Source organism: Ictidomys tridecemlineatus, unplaced genomic scaffold (genome assembly GCF_052094955.1).
Source record: "Ictidomys tridecemlineatus isolate mIctTri1 unplaced genomic scaffold, mIctTri1.hap1 Scaffold_584, whole genome shotgun sequence".
NCBI classification, from domain to species: domain Eukaryota; kingdom Metazoa; phylum Chordata; class Mammalia; order Rodentia; family Sciuridae; genus Ictidomys; species Ictidomys tridecemlineatus.
Window position 1 is genome coordinate 91,488 of NW_027523953.1, and position 20,385 is coordinate 111,872.

General features: G+C 34.8%; 1 pseudogene; it reads left to right on the forward strand.

Moving 5' to 3' along the window:
* Positions 1–20,385, forward strand: part of LOC144374126 (sodium/calcium exchanger 1-like) — a 104,004-nt pseudogene that overhangs the window by 73,743 nt on the left and 9,876 nt on the right.

A 20,385-nucleotide genomic window follows, 5' to 3' on the forward strand; every position in this document is an offset into this window, starting at 1 on the left:
CAGCTCTGATTTTAATTATTTCTTGCCTTCTACTTCTTTTGCTGTTGTTTTGCTCTTCTTTTTTAGGATTTTGAGATGAAGTATGAGATCATTTATTTGTTGGTTTTTCCTTTTTTTAAGGAATGAACTCCAAGCAATGAATTTTCCTCTTAGAACTTCTTTCAATGTGTCCCATAGATTCCGATATGTTGTGTCTGTGTTTTCATTAAACTCTAAGAATTTTTAAATTTCCTCCTTGATGTCTTCTAAAACTCATTGATCATTCAGTAACCTATTGTTCATTCTCCAAGTGATGCATGATTTTTCCTTCCTTCTTTTATCGTTGATTTTTAGTTTCATTCCATTATGATCAGATAAGATGCATGGTATTATCTCTGCTCCTTTATATTGTCTAAGAGTTGCCCTGTGACATAATATATGATCTATTTTTGAGAAGGATCCATGTGCTGCTGAGAAAAAAGTGTAGCTGCTTGATGTTGGGTGGTATATTCTATATATGTCAATTAAGTCTAGGTTGTTAATTGTGTTATTGAGTTATATAGTTTCTTTATTCAACTTTTGTTTGGAAGATCTGTCCAGTGGTGAGATAGGTGTGTTGAAGTCTCCCATGATTATTGTATGGTGGTCTATTAGACTCTTGAACTTGAGAAGAGTTTGCTTGATGAACATAGCAGCACTGTTGTTTGGGGCATATATATTTATGATTGTTATATCGTGTTGGTGTATGGTTCCCTTGAGCAGTATCTAGTGTCCCTCTTTATCCCTTTTGATAGACTTTGGTTTGAAATCTATTTTATTTGATATGAGTATGGACACTCCTGCTTGTTTCCGCAGTCCATATGAGTGATATGATTTTTCCCAACCTTTCACCTTCAGTCTATGTATATCTTTTCCTTTCAAATGCGTCTCCTGTAGGCAGCATATTGTTGGGTCTTGTTTTGTGATCCATTCAACTAGCCTGTGTCTCTTAATTGGTGAGTTTAAGCCATTAACATTTAGGGTTATTATTGAGATATGGTTTGTTCTTCCAGCCATATTTGTTTATTAATGCTGCTAAACCTGATTTATTTTCCTCTTTGATTATTTTCCCCCCTTTACTGTCCTACCTCCCACTGTTGGTTTTCATTGTTTTTTTCCATTTCCTCTTCCTGTAGTGTTTTGCTGAGGATTTTTTGAAGAGATGATTTTCTAGCTGCAAATTCTTTTAACTTTTGTTTATCATGGAATGTTTTAATTTCATCTTCCATCCTGAAGCTTAATTTCGCCGGATACATGATTCTTGGTTGGAACCCATTTTCTTTTAGCGTTTGAAATATGTTATTCCTGGATCTTCTAGCTTTTAGAGTCTGTGTTGAGAGATCAGCTGTTATCCTGATTGGTTTACCCCTAAATGTAATCTGCTTCCTTTCTCTTGTAGCTTTTAAAATTCTCTCCTTATTCTGTATGTTGGACATCTTCATTATAATGTGTCTAGGTGTGGATCTCTTATGATTTTGCACATTCGGCGTCCTGTAGGCTTCTAGGATTTGGGATTCTGTCTCATTCTTCAAGTCTGGGAAGTTTTCTCGTATTATTTCACTGAATAGATTGTTCATTTCTTTGGTTTGGAGCTCTGTGCCTTCCTGTATCCCAATGACTCTTAAGTTTGGTCTTTTGATATTATCCCATATTTCTTGGATGTTCTGCTCATGGTTTCTTAGCAGACTTGCTGAGCTGTCTATGTTCTTTTCAAGTTGAAATACTCTGTCTTCATTGTCTGATGTTCTATCTTCTAAGTGATCCACTCTCCTGGTAGTATTCTCAATTGAGTTTTTAAGTTGGTTTATTGCTTCCTGCATTTCTAGGATTTCTATTTGTTTGTTTTTTATTTCCTCTATCTCCCTGTGAAATTGATCTTTTACTTCCTGGATTTGTTTATGTAGTTCCTTGTCAATGTGATTTTTCATTGTCTGATTTTGCTGTCTCATGTCTTCCTTGAGACTCCCGATCATCTGAAGCATGTATATCCTGACCTCTCTGTCTGACATTCCATCTGTTGCAGCTATAACCTCTTCTAAAGTTGAGTTGACCTGCATTGCCTGTGGTCCTTTTTTTCCTTGTCTTTTCATACTGCTGGCATTTCTTTCTGCTTGGTAAACCTGTTGTGTTTTTGAAATTTTCCCTCTATTTATTTATATTGCTCTTGTATAGTTGAAAAGTCTCCCTTGCAGGGCAGGTAGTGGCTGTGATCCTCCTCCAAATGGTGTGATCCGTCTACCACGCTGGCGGGCCCTAGGTCGGCTCTGCTGGCCGGTCGAAGGTCCGCCTACCCAGCAGGCGTGAGGGGCACCTCTGTCACTCCGCAGGTTGCTGGGCTTAACCTCCCGATGGGTCGCAGGTCCACCTACCTTGCAGGTGCCGGGGGAGGGGCCGGCTCTGCCCCTCAACAGGCCGCTGGGCCTGATCTGCCGGTGGTCACAGTCCTGCCTACCTTGCAGGCACTGAGGGAGGGGACGGGCCTGCCCCTCAGCAGGCCGCTGGGCCTGATCTGCTGGTGGTCACAGTCCCGCCTACCTTGCAGGCACTGGGGGAGGGGATGGGCCTGCCCCTCAGCAGGCCGCTGGGCCTGATCTGCTGGTGGTCACAGTCCCGCCTACCTTGCAGGCACTGAGGGAGGGGACGGGCCTCCCCCTCAGCAGGCTGCTGGACCTGTCCTGCTGGTGGGTCGCAGGACCGCGTTCCCTGCAGGCGCGTGTGGCAGCTCTGTTACTTGGCAGGTTGCTGGGCCTGACCTGCCCATGGGTCGCCGGTTCGCCTACCTTGCAGGCACTGGGGGCGGGGCCGGCTCCGCCCCTCAACAGGCTGCTGGGCCTGATCTGCTGGTGGTCACAGTGCCGCCTACCTTGCAGGCACTGGGGGAGGAGATGGTCCTTCCCCTCAGCAGGCCGCTGGGCCTGATCTGCTCTGATATTTATTTTTTGCACCAGTAGTTAGTTACTGAGCAGTCACTATGTATGTAAAGATATTATTATGGTTACTAGGGAGATAATGAGAACAAAGTGATCTGGCTGCAGCTTTCGTTAATCTCAGAATCTAGTTGAAGTTTTGAACACTATTCACATTACATAGTTATTAACTTATAATAATCTAACTTATAAACACCATTAAGGAAAAAACATGGAGATTTATGAGAAGTCTCTTGTCATATCTCTTAACTTAAATGTATTATGATCTAACCAGAGGATCGCAGAAATGACTTTCTCCCAAATTACCAAGTGAAGTACAACTCCAAATAGAACACTTGGAATGTAGCCTTTCAATCACCATTTAAAAGCCCCCTGTTCCTACTGATGGAGAGAATTAGAAATCCCCTGTGTTTCTCCTTTGCTAGCAAATCTCTTTTTACTTTTTCTAAAAAATAATAAAAAAAATGTATTACGATTTAGAGGATGTCTAGAAATTGATGAGACATATTAATCTGCTGCCATTCACTGAAAATGGCTGTATGACTTATGTTCTGTATGTGTTATGGATGTGTTATATGTGCTCTGTAGCAATAGTAAGTTAGTTTAGGAGAAGGGATAAAGAGCACATTAAAAAATTCTGTACTGAGAATAAGTCACTTTATTGGGGAAATTGAAAACTTTGAGGTCTGCTGCAGAGAGTGAGGGAGAAAGTTTTAACTGGCTACAAAATTTTAAAATTCCAAATATATAGTAAATGGATTTTAAGGTAGATGATGAATACACCAAGATTTGCATAATCTTTGTCATTTTCTAAAGAATTTGATTTGTCTCATGCTTTGTTATTCTTGGGACTCCTCTTAATTATTAGTATTATATGCTAAAAAGAGAAAAACAATAAACAAATTTATATAACTTATCCAAGTTTATACATTATGAAGTGCAAAGCCTACTTACTATACAAGTCCATATTTTCAGAATTCAAATGCTAGTTCTCTGTCCTTACTTAGTGTTTGACTTAGTGTTAATAATGGATTTGTATTACGTTGCTTACAAGTCATGATAGTGTTATGGTGGTAAGTTTTAAGTTTGTTGAATTTTATGCTAAATTGTTATAATATTGCACATTATTTTTCATTTGAACATAGACTGATATATTTAACTGAAGAATAAAACCTACAATCTAATCAGATGAGTTATATTATGAAAAGAAAACTTTCCATTTTTTTCCTCCAGCATTCTTTTATACCAGCTATCCTCTCTTCTGTATGCTTAAATGGTATTTTGAAAGCTGGCTAAAATATATATTACTGAAACCCATTCTTAGAACTAATATAATATATATGTTCAAGGATTTGCTTAAAAAATAATTTCACATTATTTCTGGTTTATGTGGACTGGAAACAACACTGTGAATTAAATGTATAATCTCTACCTATAGCAACAGGTATAGTCAGCGTTGTCTTTCTGAGTTTGAGTCTTTTTTACACCACTAATTCTTGGCCATGAGACATAGACAAACTGCTTTACATTCCTCATAGGAAATGAGGATAAAAATAGTACCTGTATCATAAAGCCTTAGCAAAAGCAACCCCCTGTAGCAAGGACACAAAGTGATACAAGAAAACCTTTGAAAGTCATAGAAATTCTTATTTATTGCCTCGACTGTGGTGATGGTAACACAAGTATAATTATATATGAACTCACCAAATTGTATAGACTATGGATATTAATTAGGTGCAGTATTTTTTTTGGTGGGGGGAATAGTACTGGGGACTGAACTCAGGGGCACTCGACCACTGAACCACATTCCCAGTCCTGTTTTGTATTTTATTTAGAGATAGGGTCTCACTGAGTTGCTTTGCACCTGGATTTTGCTGAGGCTGGCTTTGAATTCGCTGTCCTCCTGTCTCAGCCTCCCAAGCCAGTGGGATTACAGGGGTGTGCCAACATGCCTGGCTAGGTGCAGTATTTTTTGAAGACAGTTATACTTCAGTATAACTGAGGGAAGAGAAAGTAAGAATATTCCTTCAGTGTTTAGCATTAAGACATTCTTATGGGTACTCTAGTATTCAGAATCTAGGTAGAGCAATAGTACTGGATAAAAAAAAGTTGCTCGTAATATATATGTTATATAGTAAACAAGATCAGTTTACTATATAACATATATAATACATATAATCAAATGGTTAATTGGTACACCAGTAGTCCCAGAATTGTTTTAAAATAATATGTGAATCCCTGTACCTTTTAATTAGTTTTTCTATGAACCTCTAACTGCTCTAAAAAATAAAACATCTAATTTGAGGTGATGGAAGTCTTAATTTGATTTAGTTATTCTATATTGTATTAAAAATCATAGCATCGCTTTGTACCCTGTAAATAAACACACTATAATTTACTAACATATATGATACAGTGGTCTACCAAAAACAAAATACATTTGATGAGGAAAGCATAAAAAAGAATGGAGATTAAATTAAATATGTATAAAACATAAACGGATTCCTGGCATATACTACAATGAATATTGCTGATGATTTTGATACTTTCAGTCAGGTAGACAGCATATGATCTCCATCTCTTGGGACACGGTTTCTATGATTTTTTGTCTGCTTTTTTGACTCATTTCAGTGAAGTTGTTTAAAGTCTGCCTATATTCTGTTCTTTAGCACATGAATCTAAAGCATAGATTTGTTGGGTAATTCTAGAGGATTTAAGGTGTAAGTTAATGCATTAATTCATTTATTCAATAGATACATTATAAATACCATGAGTGTGTCTACTTACATTATCATAATAAGATTTATTACATTGTTTTGAACTCATTTTTTGTATTCATTATTTAATATTTTTAAGTGTTTGTATAAAGTATTGAAGTATATTGAAGCAAGTGCCTGTGTCTACCCCATTCCCACATGAATTAATTCATTTTGGTTCAGCCATTATTAATCTTTATTATTAGTTATGCAAATATTTATCAAATACATAATATAATTCTTCTATCTATAGTATGCATATATAATAGGTTATATACACTTGTTGAATGAGTTGGGTAAAACAGTTTTTATCTGTTTAGGTCTGATAATGGAAAAAAATGGATACACAAGAAACAAAGTTGTAATAGACACAACTCTTTATTTACTAACCAACAAGTAAATTATGTGGTTAGTTGCAAAATGGCAGTGAGCTGTTGATTCATCAGCTCTGTAGTGGCATTGGGTTTGTTTAATATATTTGAGTATATTCAACTGCTTACCCTAAGTATGTATAGCACAGAGTATTGCATAGGATACTGTTAATCCCCCATTTCTGTCTTTTCTCCCCTACTCAAGAGCACCAGAACCTTAAATATTAGGTAAGTCTTCTCACTTCAGATCTATGTATGTCACTATCAATAGAAATTATTAATTCTGAGTTTTATGAAGTCTTACTTTTGTATAACTAACCTATATTTATGTCTGTATATAATTTGTAAATCTATAACTAAAAAGGCTTATTATTCTAGGATTTTAATATGAATCTGTTCCTGGATATTCCTAGTTTTATTAATATTATTTTTGATAGTTTGGTTAATATTAAAAAGAGAAACCATACTTACCATACTTTTTAAAACATTCCTTCAAGAGCTTTAAAGATAAAAATTACATTCATCATGAGAAATATTAAATGTATACTACTATAGATGATTTAATAATCCTTTGTAGTTTTACATAACCTTTTTTTTTTAATATTTATTTTTTAGTTTTCGGCGGACACAACATCTTTGTTTGTATGTGGTGCTGAGGATCGAACCCGGGCCGCACGCATGCCAGGTGAGCGCGCTACCGCTTGAGCCACATCCCCAGCCCTACATAACCTTTTAAAAAGAATTATAATAGAAAAATTATAGCATTTGAGTTCACTGATGTTTTGTCTTGTTCCCATAATAAAAAATGGAGAATATTCAATATAACAAATTTAACTTAACAGTACCCAGCAGTTACTGCTTAAGCACTCCTTGATCCTTGTGATGCAGCATGACTGCCCTCTTCAGGCTGTATGCAAATATATTAGAAAACCCTAAATTCATCGGATTTGGCCATGAATGTTCCTGTGATCATTAACATGAAATATTTTTCAGTTAGCCGTGTTGGAAATGTAGTTATTTTGACTTAACTATGTGGAATGCTTGTAGTTTTTCACTTTTCAATTTAAAATGACATTGAGGTCTGAAGTGTGCTAAAAAGCACTAGTAATGTCTTACTTTGTAATATTAGTTTAGTCTGACATAAACATAGAATCCATATGCGAGAATTCACTGAATTAAGATTCTTAAGCCATCTCTTATTAGGTTTCCTCTATCCCCCATTAAACATTAAGAAATTGGAAGGGGGGAGTATAAGGGATAATGGAGTAAGGATGAATAGAGGATAGGGTCTTCACTGGGGCACATATTTTCTACTAAATCTTTTGTACTCTGAACATATGTCATTAATATTAAATTATATTTCTCAGGCTCATCAAATCATATTTAATGACCCAGATTTGCTTGCTGCTCTTATTGCTAATAAATTACACACATTGGAAGAAAGTCCCCATTTACTTTGTTGGTATTAAATTTTCACTAAGTATTTTATTTTAGTTGGAAAGAATGTTTTTTACTTTGCTTCCTATAAAATTCTTTATTTATTATGGTAGAGATATTCCTAGAAGATTTTACTGGATGTTTTGCCCTTCTAGATACCAAAGGAGAGTATGTACAAAATAGAAAACATGTTTATATATTATTTTAATAACCTATGTTTTCCCCACTAGGCCATTATAATAATATTTAGTTGAATTCCAAACATTTATTTACTTCTCCCTCAATATATTACATGCATGGTTGCAAGGAAGAGTGTTTTTAAAAATAGTATTTTGTATAATTCACTTCTTTCAAAAACAATATGAAATTGTTCACTATTTATGGAATTAAAGTCTTGGTCTTATTTTAACATTTACAGTCTTACTTTCTAACATGAAGTTTATCCTGTTATTTGAACACATTAAGAAACATTTCAGAGGGCTGGGGCTGGGGCTCAGTGGTAGAGCACTTGTCTCACATGTGTGAGGCCTTGAGTTGGATCCTCAGCACCATGTAAATAAAATAAAAAGGTATGGTGTCCACCTATAACTAAAAAAAGAAAAGAAACATTTCAGAGTGAGTAATTTTTATTAATACTATTTCTGTTACTTAATACTATCTATACTACTCATTCCCTGTTCTTTCTTTCTTATTATACTTTTACACTTTTAAAAAAACTTATTTTTCAGATTTTTTTCACATTAACTCTTAACTACATTCTACTATTATCCCATCTTCCTTTTTATGATAAATAGCACCTACAAATCTTCATTCTTTTTTGCATATATATGTCTTATTTATATATTACAGTATATGTCTTTTCCTTCCTTGAACAATCTTCATAAAGGTAGAGGCTTTGACTAGGGAATTATTCTTTCCCAGCAAGAACCTAAATAGAGTAACATAAATCTAGCTTGGGCTTTTAGTCAGACTTCTTAATTTATGATACAGTGGTAAGGAAAGTACATTATTTACCATCACTATCAGCAAAACTTCATTGATGTCTGTTTTATACAAGGTGCTAGGCATTGGACAGTCACTATGTACAAAACAGATCTGTGCATAAAATAAATAGTAGTATGCAGTAACTGTGAGAATTTTTGTTTCAATCAGTCACATCAGCAAGTAGGTAGAGATAATTTGAAGTGACGTTTGAGGAAGAGACAGTTTTTGAGTGAGCCTTGAAGGAAGACAGCACATTCTAAGCGAAATTTTTAATACATGGGATAAGAATGGACCTGGTATGTTCATGAAACAGACTTCTTGAATGTGGTATGTACAGATAGATTATCCAAAGCTGTGTCTGGAGTATAGAAGATCTTCACTTCTGCGAATTGTCTTCTATATTATATAGGTAGTAGGAAAGTTTTTCAGGATTTAGGAATAGAGAAACATCTACAATTTGGTTATTGAGCACTTAAATCTAAAAAAATTGAATCATACAAAATATAGAGTTTGAAGGCAAAATTCATCTTCTTTGCTCATTACTCTACCATGTTTCTTTTTTTTTTTTAATTAGGAGTACACATGAGTGGCTGGGGCTATAGCTCAGTGGTAGAGTGCTTGCCTCACACATGTGAGGCACTGGGTTTGAGCCTCAGTACCACATAAAAATAAATAAGAAAAGATATTGTGTAAATAAAAAAGACTCTGATATTATTTTTAAAAGATGCATATGAGGCTGGGGTTACGGCTCAGTAGTAGAGTGCTCAACTAGCCTATATGACGCAATGGGCTTGAGCCTCGAAACCACATAAAAATAAAATGAAGACACTAAAAAAATAGGTATATATATTATTATCTGATACTTGGTGTTTATTTGCATGCAGACTCTTACAAGAATGTAAGCTCCTTGAGATCTATCAGGGACTTTGCATTTATTATTCACTCCAGCATTATTACCAGGCAAATCACTTGTGCTAATATGGATTTGTGGATTAATAAATGCATGAATGTATACTTACTAGATTTTTGTAGGTCTATCCTAGGTTATCCCTGTCTCAGGTTATAACATAAGATGTTATACACAGATGTTGAAAAATCTAAACTAGGGTTATTTTCATCCTGATAATTTGTTGAAATTAAAACATTTTTATTTTGTTGTATATTATTACAAGGATGCTAGTTTTTGCCGATTTTCTATTTTCCTAGGTTTTATTTTAAAAGTTAAAATGTTTTTAATGAAATACCCTAATAAAGCAATTTTGTTTATATACTGTTTTCTTAATTAAAATGCTATCCTTGTAGTATTGTTTAATAGTAGTATTGGTATCTCTTAAGGTTTATTAGTATATCAGATGTTGTCCATGCTAATTCACTGTGTGAAGTTATATATTTTTCCTTTAATAATCAGTGATGAATTCTTATGAGTAATATTGTATTTCATTGGACAAAAATAAAAACAAACTAGGACTTATGTTGGTTTTGATTCAGTTTTTATTGTAGGATTGTAAGAGGAACAGTAGCACTTAGAGAGGGCCCAAGCTATTCATTCTGCATGTATTCCACTAAGAAACAGCACATTTTCATTCATATGTCAGCTTCATTGTACCAGCATCTTAAGTTCTTTCTCTCTTTGGACCTTTATGCTTGCTATTCTTGATGTCTGAAATGTTCACTTTCCAGCTGTTTTCAGTGATGACTCTTTCTCATTCTTAGGATTTCACCTTTAGTGGCATCATCTAAACAGCCTTTTAAGACTACACCATCAGTTTCTCTGTCATACTGCTTATTTTTTGTCAGCATATATCTTACCTTTTAATTATCTTTATTTATTCATTTAGATATTTATTATGTGTCTTCCTTCTAAAACATCAACTCTGTAAGAGCAGAGACCTTGGAGACTAGCTTACACCTTTCTTTTTCATGCTAAGTAAATATTTTTTCAGGGAATTAGCAGTGATTTAAATTTTATTAAACTATCAATATTTTCAAAATTTGTAACCATTTTCATAGAAAATATTACAAAATCTATCCTTTGTATATTTCTTTGTACTAAGCAAAATGCAGTCTTACAGTATTCTTTACAGTGGTCAGTTTTTGTACTATGCTTTGAGAAAATGGTGTCCTTAAAATATTTACTTTATGCTAAGTAATCTCAGATTATAGCACTGCTCATATTCAGTTTTCTTAAAATCATCTTTAATCATCAGCTATACTGCATGCTCCTTTTTAATTAATAAAAGAAGAAAAGAAAAAGGAACTAAAATGAAGAACTGCAGTCTTTGACCGTTGCAACTCACCTGTTTGTAAGATCTGCAGAGATGATTACTGTTTTTTTGTGTGTTTTCTTTTTGTTTTTCTCCTCATGTCTCTAAATCTTGTTCCTTTTTTTGATACCAGGGGTGTTTAACCACTGAGCCATCTCCTTAGCACTTTTTTTTTCAGAGTAGAGATTAGAAGTTTATTAAAGGACAGAAGAAAAGACTTATTTATTAAAGGACAGAAGAAAAGACTTCTCCCGGAGGAAGAAGGGCACCCAGAAGGTGGAATCTCAGCACTTTTTATATCTTATTTTGAGACAGGATCTAAATTGCTTAGGGCCTCTCTAAGTTGCTGAGGCTGGCTTTGAACTCGTGATCCTCCTGCCTTAGCCTCCTGAGCCACTGGGATTATAGTCTAAATCTTATTCTTAAAGCAGTATTTAATATAGTGAATTTATGTTTACATTTCTTGCTGTGATAGGTTAAGACTTAAATCCTCTCACCTCTTCTGATTTTTATTACATTTTATTTCTGCTTTTGATTAACATTGTAACAATAAATAGCATTCTTGTTATGTCTTGTCCATTAACTGTAGCTGACACTTATTGGTTTTCTGATTTTGACATAAAGATGAGTAAGCACAACCTTCCCGATCATTTCTTCTCTTTTTCTTTTACCTGCCAAATTTTGTCAGCAATACTTCTATATTGTCATAGTTAATATATTTTCATTCTAGAGTTTAAGCATAATATATCTGTTCCCTGTCGTTAGAGAGAATTAACAAATGTGAAAAAATATAAACAGCACTTACATTATGTATTTCCACATAATAGCATTTTTTTCAAAAATAGGAGGTTATATTTATGTCCTACTTTTCTGTAGGACAGTTGTGTATGACACCTGCCCCAAACAAAAGACAGCATTCAGAATAACTAATTGTTTTCTTCGATTGAGGGAAATTATGCTCCATTTTAATTTGCCTTTTTTCTTGACCTTGCCTCTTAATGTTCATTGTTTGCTTCTTTTCCTTTTGTGGTAGCAAATAGGTCTTCCTTAAATATAGTAAATATTACAGCAATTTCTGATTTTAATTATTGTCTAGCATCTATTCTCTTCATCTATAGGTACAGTTAAATTCCTATTCTAATTTGTAGTGACAACTTCATAGCTTCAGAATTAGATTACAGCTTTTTTACACATCTTCTACCTTTTCTATCTCACCACATTTTTACTTGCTTTTTCATCCCCTCTGATAATGTTTCTCTCATTGTCTCATGTTTTCTCACTTTTTCATTATGCTGTCTTTTCTCTTGATTATCTTAATGTAATTTCTTTCCTAAAGAAATGTGCAGGAGGTAAACTTTAGATCCCTTACATTTCAACATGTTTATTTCAAATTTGATTGTCTCATTGTAGAATTTTAAATGGAAAATATTCCTTCAGAACTCTGAAGGACTTGTTTTATCTGTCAGAGTCTAATATTGTAAGTGACCAAATATCCAATTTTTCTGTTTGCCAGTTATGAACTTTTTTTTCTGTGAAAACCTTTAAAATCTTCTGTTAATCCAGTGTTTTGAAATATCACAGTGTTTCTTGATGTTGGTCTTTTTTTCATTCCTCTTATTCAAAACCTGGGAAATCGTTCTAATTTGAAGGTGTAGTCTCTTTTAATTATATCTAAAATCTTCATCTGTTTCTTTTTTCCTCCCAAAGAATGTCTTAAAAAGCTTTTCTGTTGATTGGTAAAAATGCTTGTATATTTTGTGATGTACAAGAGGGTATTTTGTTATATTTTTTCATATAGTTTATGATACTTAGATTGCCTATCTTCTCAAACATTTATCATTCTTTCATGATAAAATTCAAAATTCTTTCCTCTAGCTATTTAGGACTATGTGATACATTACTATTAGCTATAATCATAATGTAAAATAGAAAACCAACATTCATATCTCTTATCTGGCTATAAATGAAAATTATTAAGCAGTTTCTCCATAAACCCCAGTCTCACCCTCTGCCCTCTGATAATAATTATTCTGCTAACAGTTTATGTCAGTTTACCTTTTTTATATTCTTCATATTAGTGAAATCATATTTGGTCCTTGTTTCTGTGTGCTTGCCTAATGCTCAACATTACTAACCTCCAGTTGTATTCATACGTAAATGACAGGACTGTGTCCTTTTGATGACTGACTAGTACTCCATTGTGTGTATCTACTGTATTTTCTTTACTCATTAATGAATGGTTGATTTTATATCCTGGCTATTTTGAATAGTGCTATAATACATATGGGAGAGCAGGTATCTATTTGATATTTCATTGCCTTTGAATAAAAATTTATGAATGGGATAGCTGCATCACACAATAGTTGTGTTTCTTTTCTTTTTTTCTTTTTTGTTTTAAGGCATCATCACACCATTTTTCATAGTGGCTTTACTAATTTATATTTCTACCAACAGTGTCTAAGGGTACCTTTTTCCCTATGTCCTCGAGAGAACTTGTTTTATCTTTTTGATTATAGCCATATCTTAGGTGAAATATCTCAGAATGTGGTTTGGATTTTATTCCTATATCTCTACTGATGTGGAGGACCTTTGTCTGCATCTTTTGAGATACTCTACTCAATTTATTTGCCCATTTTTATGTTGGACTATTTGATTTTTTTATTGCTGTTGAGTTCCTTATATAGTCTAGATATTAATGCTTTGTCAGATAGTTTCCAGATATTTTTTCCCATTCTGTAGGTTGTGTCTTCACTGTGTCAATTATTTCCTGTACTGCCCAGAAGCTTTTTAGTTCTGCATAACCTCATTTATCTATTTTTGTTTTTGTTGTTGTTGTTATTTATGCATTTAGCCTTGTTTTGAGGTGGTTTATTGGATTATAGTTCCAGGTTACTTTCTTCCCTCTTCCAGTTACATTCTACCTCTGTCTTTTTTGTTCTATGAATTTTTAAAAACTATCTTCTAATGTTCATATTTAATTTGAGCTATCTTTTACTTTGTTTCTTATATTCCTTTATTCCTTTTCTTCCTTCATTTTTTTTACATCTTTTTTTCTTTTTGGGGTGAATACTGTTGGTTGGACAAATATGTGTACCATGTACCCTGAGCATCCTGCACATTTTTCCTGGGTAGGCCACAAAAGGCCTGGCTGCTCTTTTGCCTGTGCAGTTTCTCAGGGTTTTGTGTATAGCGATAAGCTTTAAGGAGTTAGATGTCTCAGACAACTAAAGCACAGAGCACAGGCTTGTTAACAGTCCTCCCAAACACAGTGTTTCTCTCCTGTAACACAGGCGACTGTAAGTGTAGGCATCCATGATGGGCCTTTGTGTTACTCTATGAGATTGGAGGCAGTGAGAACTAATGCAAACAAAAATGAAGTAATAAACTCTTTTTTTCTTCTCTCTCTCTCTCTCTCTCTCTCTCTCTCTCTCTCTCTCTCTCTCTCTTATCTGTCTCTGACTCAACAGTATTATTTCAGAAGAATTTATATTTATCTTTTACTTTTTCTAAGTCTATTAGCATTTTCTTTTTAGTGTTTTGACCTATGAAATCTGCTTTTGTTTGGAGAATTTGTTTTAAAATTATGTGAGGTTTTCCTCTCATCTGATGATTTTTTTTTATATATATATATATAGTCTGGTCATTAAACAATAGAAAGGCTGACACTGGGATTGGGGAGGAAAAAAGTTTGTGTGTACTATTTATACAAATAGTAGAAGTTTAATTATAAGACCCTTATTTTCAGATCTTTTTTTTATCTCTAGACTCTGCTGCTTATGAATCCAGTATTTTTCCTCATTTCTTACTGTCCTGTAGTTGCCTCTTAGATTGAAGCTTTCTCTATCAAATCTGTTCCACTAGTTGTTTTCCAAATATTTCTTTAAATTTCTTATCTGCTGCTAGTTTCAGTCTGTTTGAGACTTTACCTTTGTATTTCTTACATTTGGGGGGAAGAGGACGAGAGGAAACACTTGAGAATAGTTAACTGTATAGAAGAGACATTCTTTTTTTTTTTTTTTTTAAACTTCTTGCTTCTGGTTTCTATTATGTTATTTCTGCAATGCCACTTCTCTGTTTCTCCTCCCCCTAGATCTAGTAGGAAATATCATCATCTGGAAAATTGGTAAATGTTCAATAAAAATGGGTTCAATACCGGAATAAATATTATCTTAGAAAAAGGTTTGTGTTGCTTCTTCTGTGAAGTGTCTGTTAGTTCCTTAGCCCATTTATTGATTTGGTGATTTGTTTTTTTGGTGTCATGTTTTTTGAGTTCTGCATATATCCTTGAAAATAATGCTCTGAGGTGCATGTGGTAAAGATTTTCTCCTATTCTGTAGGCTCTCTTTTCACATTATTGATTGTTTCCTTTGCTGAGAAGAAGCTTTTTAATTTGAATCTATCCTGTTTATTGATTCTTGAAATTACTTCTTGGAATGTAGGAGTCTCTTTAAGGAAGTCAGATCTTAGGATGACATAGTGAAGATTTAGGCCTACTTTTTCTTCTATTTTGCTCAGGATCTCTGTTCTAGTGCCTAAGTTTTGATCTATATTCAATTGAGTTTTGTGCAGAGTGAGAGAGAGGGCTTTACTTTTTACTTTATATGGCTTTTCAATTTTCCCTGCACCATTTACCATTTGTTGAATAGGCATTTTTTTTTTTTTCTTAAATGTATGTTTTTGGCGCCTTGGTCTAGTTTGAGATAACTGTGTTTTTGTGAGTTTTCTCTGTCTTCTATTCTGTACCATTCATTAGTCTCTGTGTTATTTTGATGAGGATACAATGCTGTTTTTGTTATGATGTCTCTGTAGTACAGTTAAAGCTATACTATTATGATGTGTCTTACTTCTCTCTTCTTGCTTAGTATTGCTTTGGCTATCTGCATCTCTTATTTTTCCACATGAATTTCATGGTTGCTTTTTCTAGTTCTGTGAAGAATTGTCTTTGGGATTTTGGAATTGAATTAAAATTAATGATCAAGCACTAATTAGTTAAAACTATGAAAAAGAATCCCAGCTCACCATAGACCTGACAGCTGTCTGGTCACTGGTGCCGGTTGATCCAGCCACTGTCTCCTGCACACTTGATGGTTGCTAAGCTGAGGTTACTTGTTGCATTTTGGTGCTAAGGGTGTCTTAGAGTTGAGTCTACTCTGCATGTTGGTACTGAGGTCTTGGTTCAGCCACGCTTTGCCAATGCACAGCCTGGGATACTTTTCTGGGTTTTTTAAACTTTTAATTGTGTCTAAAAATTTCTTTGGGTCCTTTAATCACTTTGCTTGATCAACGTCTGTGTGCTAGGCCCTATACTAGGTGTGGAGTACAGAGTGAATAGGCCAAGTCCTTGCTTCCATGGAACTTAATGAAGTTAGGATAATCATAGCATCTACCTCAATGTTATGAGTTATGTAGGCATTTTGAGGTCTTAAATAATTTTCCATCCAAGTTCTACCTTCCCTCAGTTTTTAATCAGAACTTGACTTTTGATAAAAAGTTAAAAATCTCTCTTAAAATTCATAAGATACATAATTTATATCTTTTAGGCTTTAAATCTAATATTATTCATTTTCCAAAAGAGCAATATTGGGTCAAAATCGTATTTAACCTTAAAGTAGACTTGTAACTAAGTATATAAAAACCTAGAAATAAAAAAAATTATATTGAATAAAATTTTAAAATGTAAGTGCTCAGCTTTTATTTCCATGCACACATGCAAATTTTGATATGGCCATTTTAGTAATTAAATAGGCAGCCAAGTTAAACATCATGAATATGAATGGCAATGTATTTGTGTAAGAGTATGTGTCTGAATTGTAGATGAACCATCAGTCTTGTGTGTGTTTATTGTGGAATTTCAGATTAGAATAGAGAAGGAAAGGATGGGTGGCAGAATTCTGGAAAAAAAAAAGGCATTGAACCATCATTAGACTATACACATGAGATTCTCTGACTTCTCACCAGTGCCATTGACTTTGGAGTAAGAGTTCCACTAATTAGAGCTCATTTTTGAAAAATTGGCCATTCAGGTATTAATAAGAGGCTACTCTTTAAATAAAATCAAAGGGGTGTGCCTTTGAATGGAGTCATTATTTATGTGCAATCCTTGGGCCCAGTCTGCTTTTTTGGGATAACCATTAGATTGATATAATATGATGTGTTCCTGAACCCAGAGGTGAAATTCCTGTCCAAGCCCCTATTGATAACAGTAATAAAGTCCAGTGACATTAAGGTGGAAATTCCAAAAGAATCTTAAACAAACCTATGCTTTATCATTTATTCTGTTTGGGACTCAAAAATTAATAATAATGGCACTGTTAATAGAAAATCTCAACTATATTCAAGTCTCTGCAAAGCTGACCACCTCAACTAGTACTTATTCTCAAAACTCTGTGTTCCATTTTCTTTGTTTGATTGTTTTCATCGTCAAATTTACATATGAAAATTTCTAATGTGCTAATTTGTTCATTTTGCTTACTGCCTGTTGTTTTTCCTCTAGAATGTAAGTCGCAAAGGAATAGGAACTGCACTGGTGTTTTTTTTTTTTTTTTCTTTGTCTTTCTAGTGTCTGGAAGGACAATGCAGAGCAAAGACCAGGTCCTCATAAATATTTGTTAAATGAACACAAGAAGAAATGAATTTTATTTATTTATTTAAGAGAAATTTATTTTTCTCTGTCCCATCAAACTTTAATGAGTTATTTGGTAACTGACTTTAAACATTATCAGAAAGTTGAGTCTTCAAAATATTTTTTAACAATTCAAGCATAAAACATAAAATGCATGATTAATGACTCTCTCTTAATAGATGAAATAAGAGATCTTTGACTTGTTTATGAACAGATGAACAAATTGGAACAAATAAAAGCTTTAAAATTAATTCCTGAGATAACTGAAAAAGGATCATTTTACAAGCTCTAGCCTGAGGCTGGGTCTAACTGCCATCTCTGTACAGTTCATCCTCCTTCAGTGTAACAGATAATCTGCCAGACATCACAGAGTAGGTGGCCAGGCAGGACTGTGGGTGTGGATATGGGGATTATGTCAGTTGTTAACCAGGGCCCACACTGCAGTTACCAGGAGCTAGTTGGTATTAAGTTGCAATTCCACTGGACAGGAACCAGAGAGTTTATTTCACCCTGAAAACAAAAGCCATCTCCTTTCTACACAGACAAGTCCCCATACGGTAGGTGGGATTTGTTCTGTTAATTCATCTACCATATAAAAAACAATGGGCTTGATGCTGGAGATAGAGTGTTCAACAAGACAGTCACAGGCCCTGCAGCCATGGAACAGGACTTTCTTGATCATAATTTTCAATCTGTTTATTCTGTTTATAAATCCTTGTCAGGAGAATTAAAATACCTATTTCTGCTTCTTTGAGGTCCTATGGTCTTTTAAATTTCCAAAAAGTCTTAATTTTTATATTCTGTTAAATATTAATATTGAGTGGAACAGCAGAATAGAAAATATACTTAAGTGGATAGAAGAGGGCTTTTTCATGCGCCTTTACCATCAATTAGCTGGTTCACCTTTCACTCACTGAAGTTCATCCCTGGTTGAACCTTAGAACCATACAGAGAACATAAAAAACATAAAGCTTTAAAAAACAAAAATTAAAGCAACCTCTCTCACACAGTGTTCAGATCCAACCTCTGACCAATAAGAAAATCTCCAAAAGTAAGGGCCTAGACTTCTATGTAAGCAAGTCCATTTGTGCTTTCTAAATTATAAGATTTGACAAATTCCCCTCTAAGCTGATTTCCCTTTTTTAAAATTAACTGATTTTGTCTGAATTTACAGCCAAGCCATTGAGCATATTGTCAGGAAGGTTAGAAAACTGTAGCATAGAATTTTGATGAAGGGGCACCATTAAGTGAGCATATTCACTTGACTTTTTGTCTTAATATTTATTTTTACTTCCTACTTCTCCTCTTCTCAAGAGCATCCTTTTCTTTCAAGGACTGTGAGTTGAGACTATACAAGAAAATCTGAAAGACTCACAAACATCAAGTTGATAGGTTTCCAGGAAACCTATCTACTGGAAGCTGAAACTTATGACAGTGGGAAAGCTCATGAAATTCACCAGCCTCTGCTCACAACACTGTGGCTTTTCTTGTTAAAAAAAGATTTTAAAAGAAAAAAAAAGTCATTCTGGATGTTCCTATCATGCAGCTTGAAATTTAATTCCGAATTCAACATTCCTAGTTCCAAGAGGCACACTAGAAAGCAAGAGTGACTGCCTAGATCAGATTCACTCTTCAGTTGAAGTGACAAGGGGGTGCAGGGGATACCCCATAAAATGCCTGTAATTTAAGGAGCGCAGCTTTCCTGTCATCCAAGGCTTCCTGTCTGGGAGTTCTGCATGTTTTCTGCCTCTACTTAGGGCTTGCATGTAAAAACCGGAGAGGTCTCTGAAGATTTCTGTTTATCCTGAGTCTTCGTTCACATGAGAGAATGTCTTGGAAATTCTTGTCTGTGTTAGCTCAGAGGAGGCAGAAGTAACCCACATGCATGAAGTAGGTGCTTCATAATTACCTCAGTACTTTAATCTCTTTGTGGGCCATGGGACTCCTAATTAGGGTCCCTTCTCCCCTTTCCTTCAGAGCCAACCCCCGACTCCCAGGAACACATGCACAGGCCTCTCATATTTCAGTCCTGCCTAGAATTCCAGTTTGCGAGAGGCATTATTTCACATTATTTTCTTCCGGATACTAGAAAACTCTGCCCTCTGATTTTTAGGCATTAGCTTCCTTCCAGGGCCTCCCAGAACATATTTTTGCCCGGCAGCTGGTTTCCACCAGTTCTGCTGTCTCCTGGCTTCTCTTTTTTCCTTTATGCCCTTCTACCCTTTACACCGGTGCTTCTCAAGGGATGATCCAAGACCACTCTCTCAGAAGTACCCTGGTGCTTGTTGAAATACAAATATGGGGGTTCTCTTTATACTTGTTATAAATCAGAAGATAGGGCCCAGGTGTCTGCATTGTAATGCTGTTCCCAGGTGATTGCTAGGGAGCTAAAGTTGGAGAAGCATTGCTCTGTGCCTTTTTCACATCATTTCTTCCCTCTAGAATGTCCTCTAACATTTCCAGCTTTGTCATTCTTCTCATTTCCTCCTTTATACATTTGTCCTTATTCTCTTTACTATTAATGGTCACTAATGGTAGCTTTCACACAGAAACTGGGAATTCCTTAATGCAGGGATCTTGTATCAATTATCTTTGTAATTCCTGAAGTGTCTGTGAAGGTGTTTGTACATTAAGGCCACTCACTAACTTCTTGGTGAGTACAAGAAGGGTCCTTCACTCCAAACCTAGAAATATGGAGAGGACACACTATATAAAAGTTTCTTAAGTATAAATGGCAGCAGCTAGCATAGAACATATTTTAAGGTAGGAGATATTTTTGTATGCATTATATATAAAAGAATGCATATGACCTTGTTTCTTTTCCTTATAATATCAAACATCAAAGAAAGATTGTTCTGTCTCTTCAGGGATGATAATGAACAGATTATTACCTAAAATAGTTATTGTAAGGGACCGGCGAAACGTCGGAGGAAGAGACCATAAGAGACCGGCTTCATGCAATAAGCATAAGGGGATTTTTATTGAGGATCCTGATTCAGCATGCTG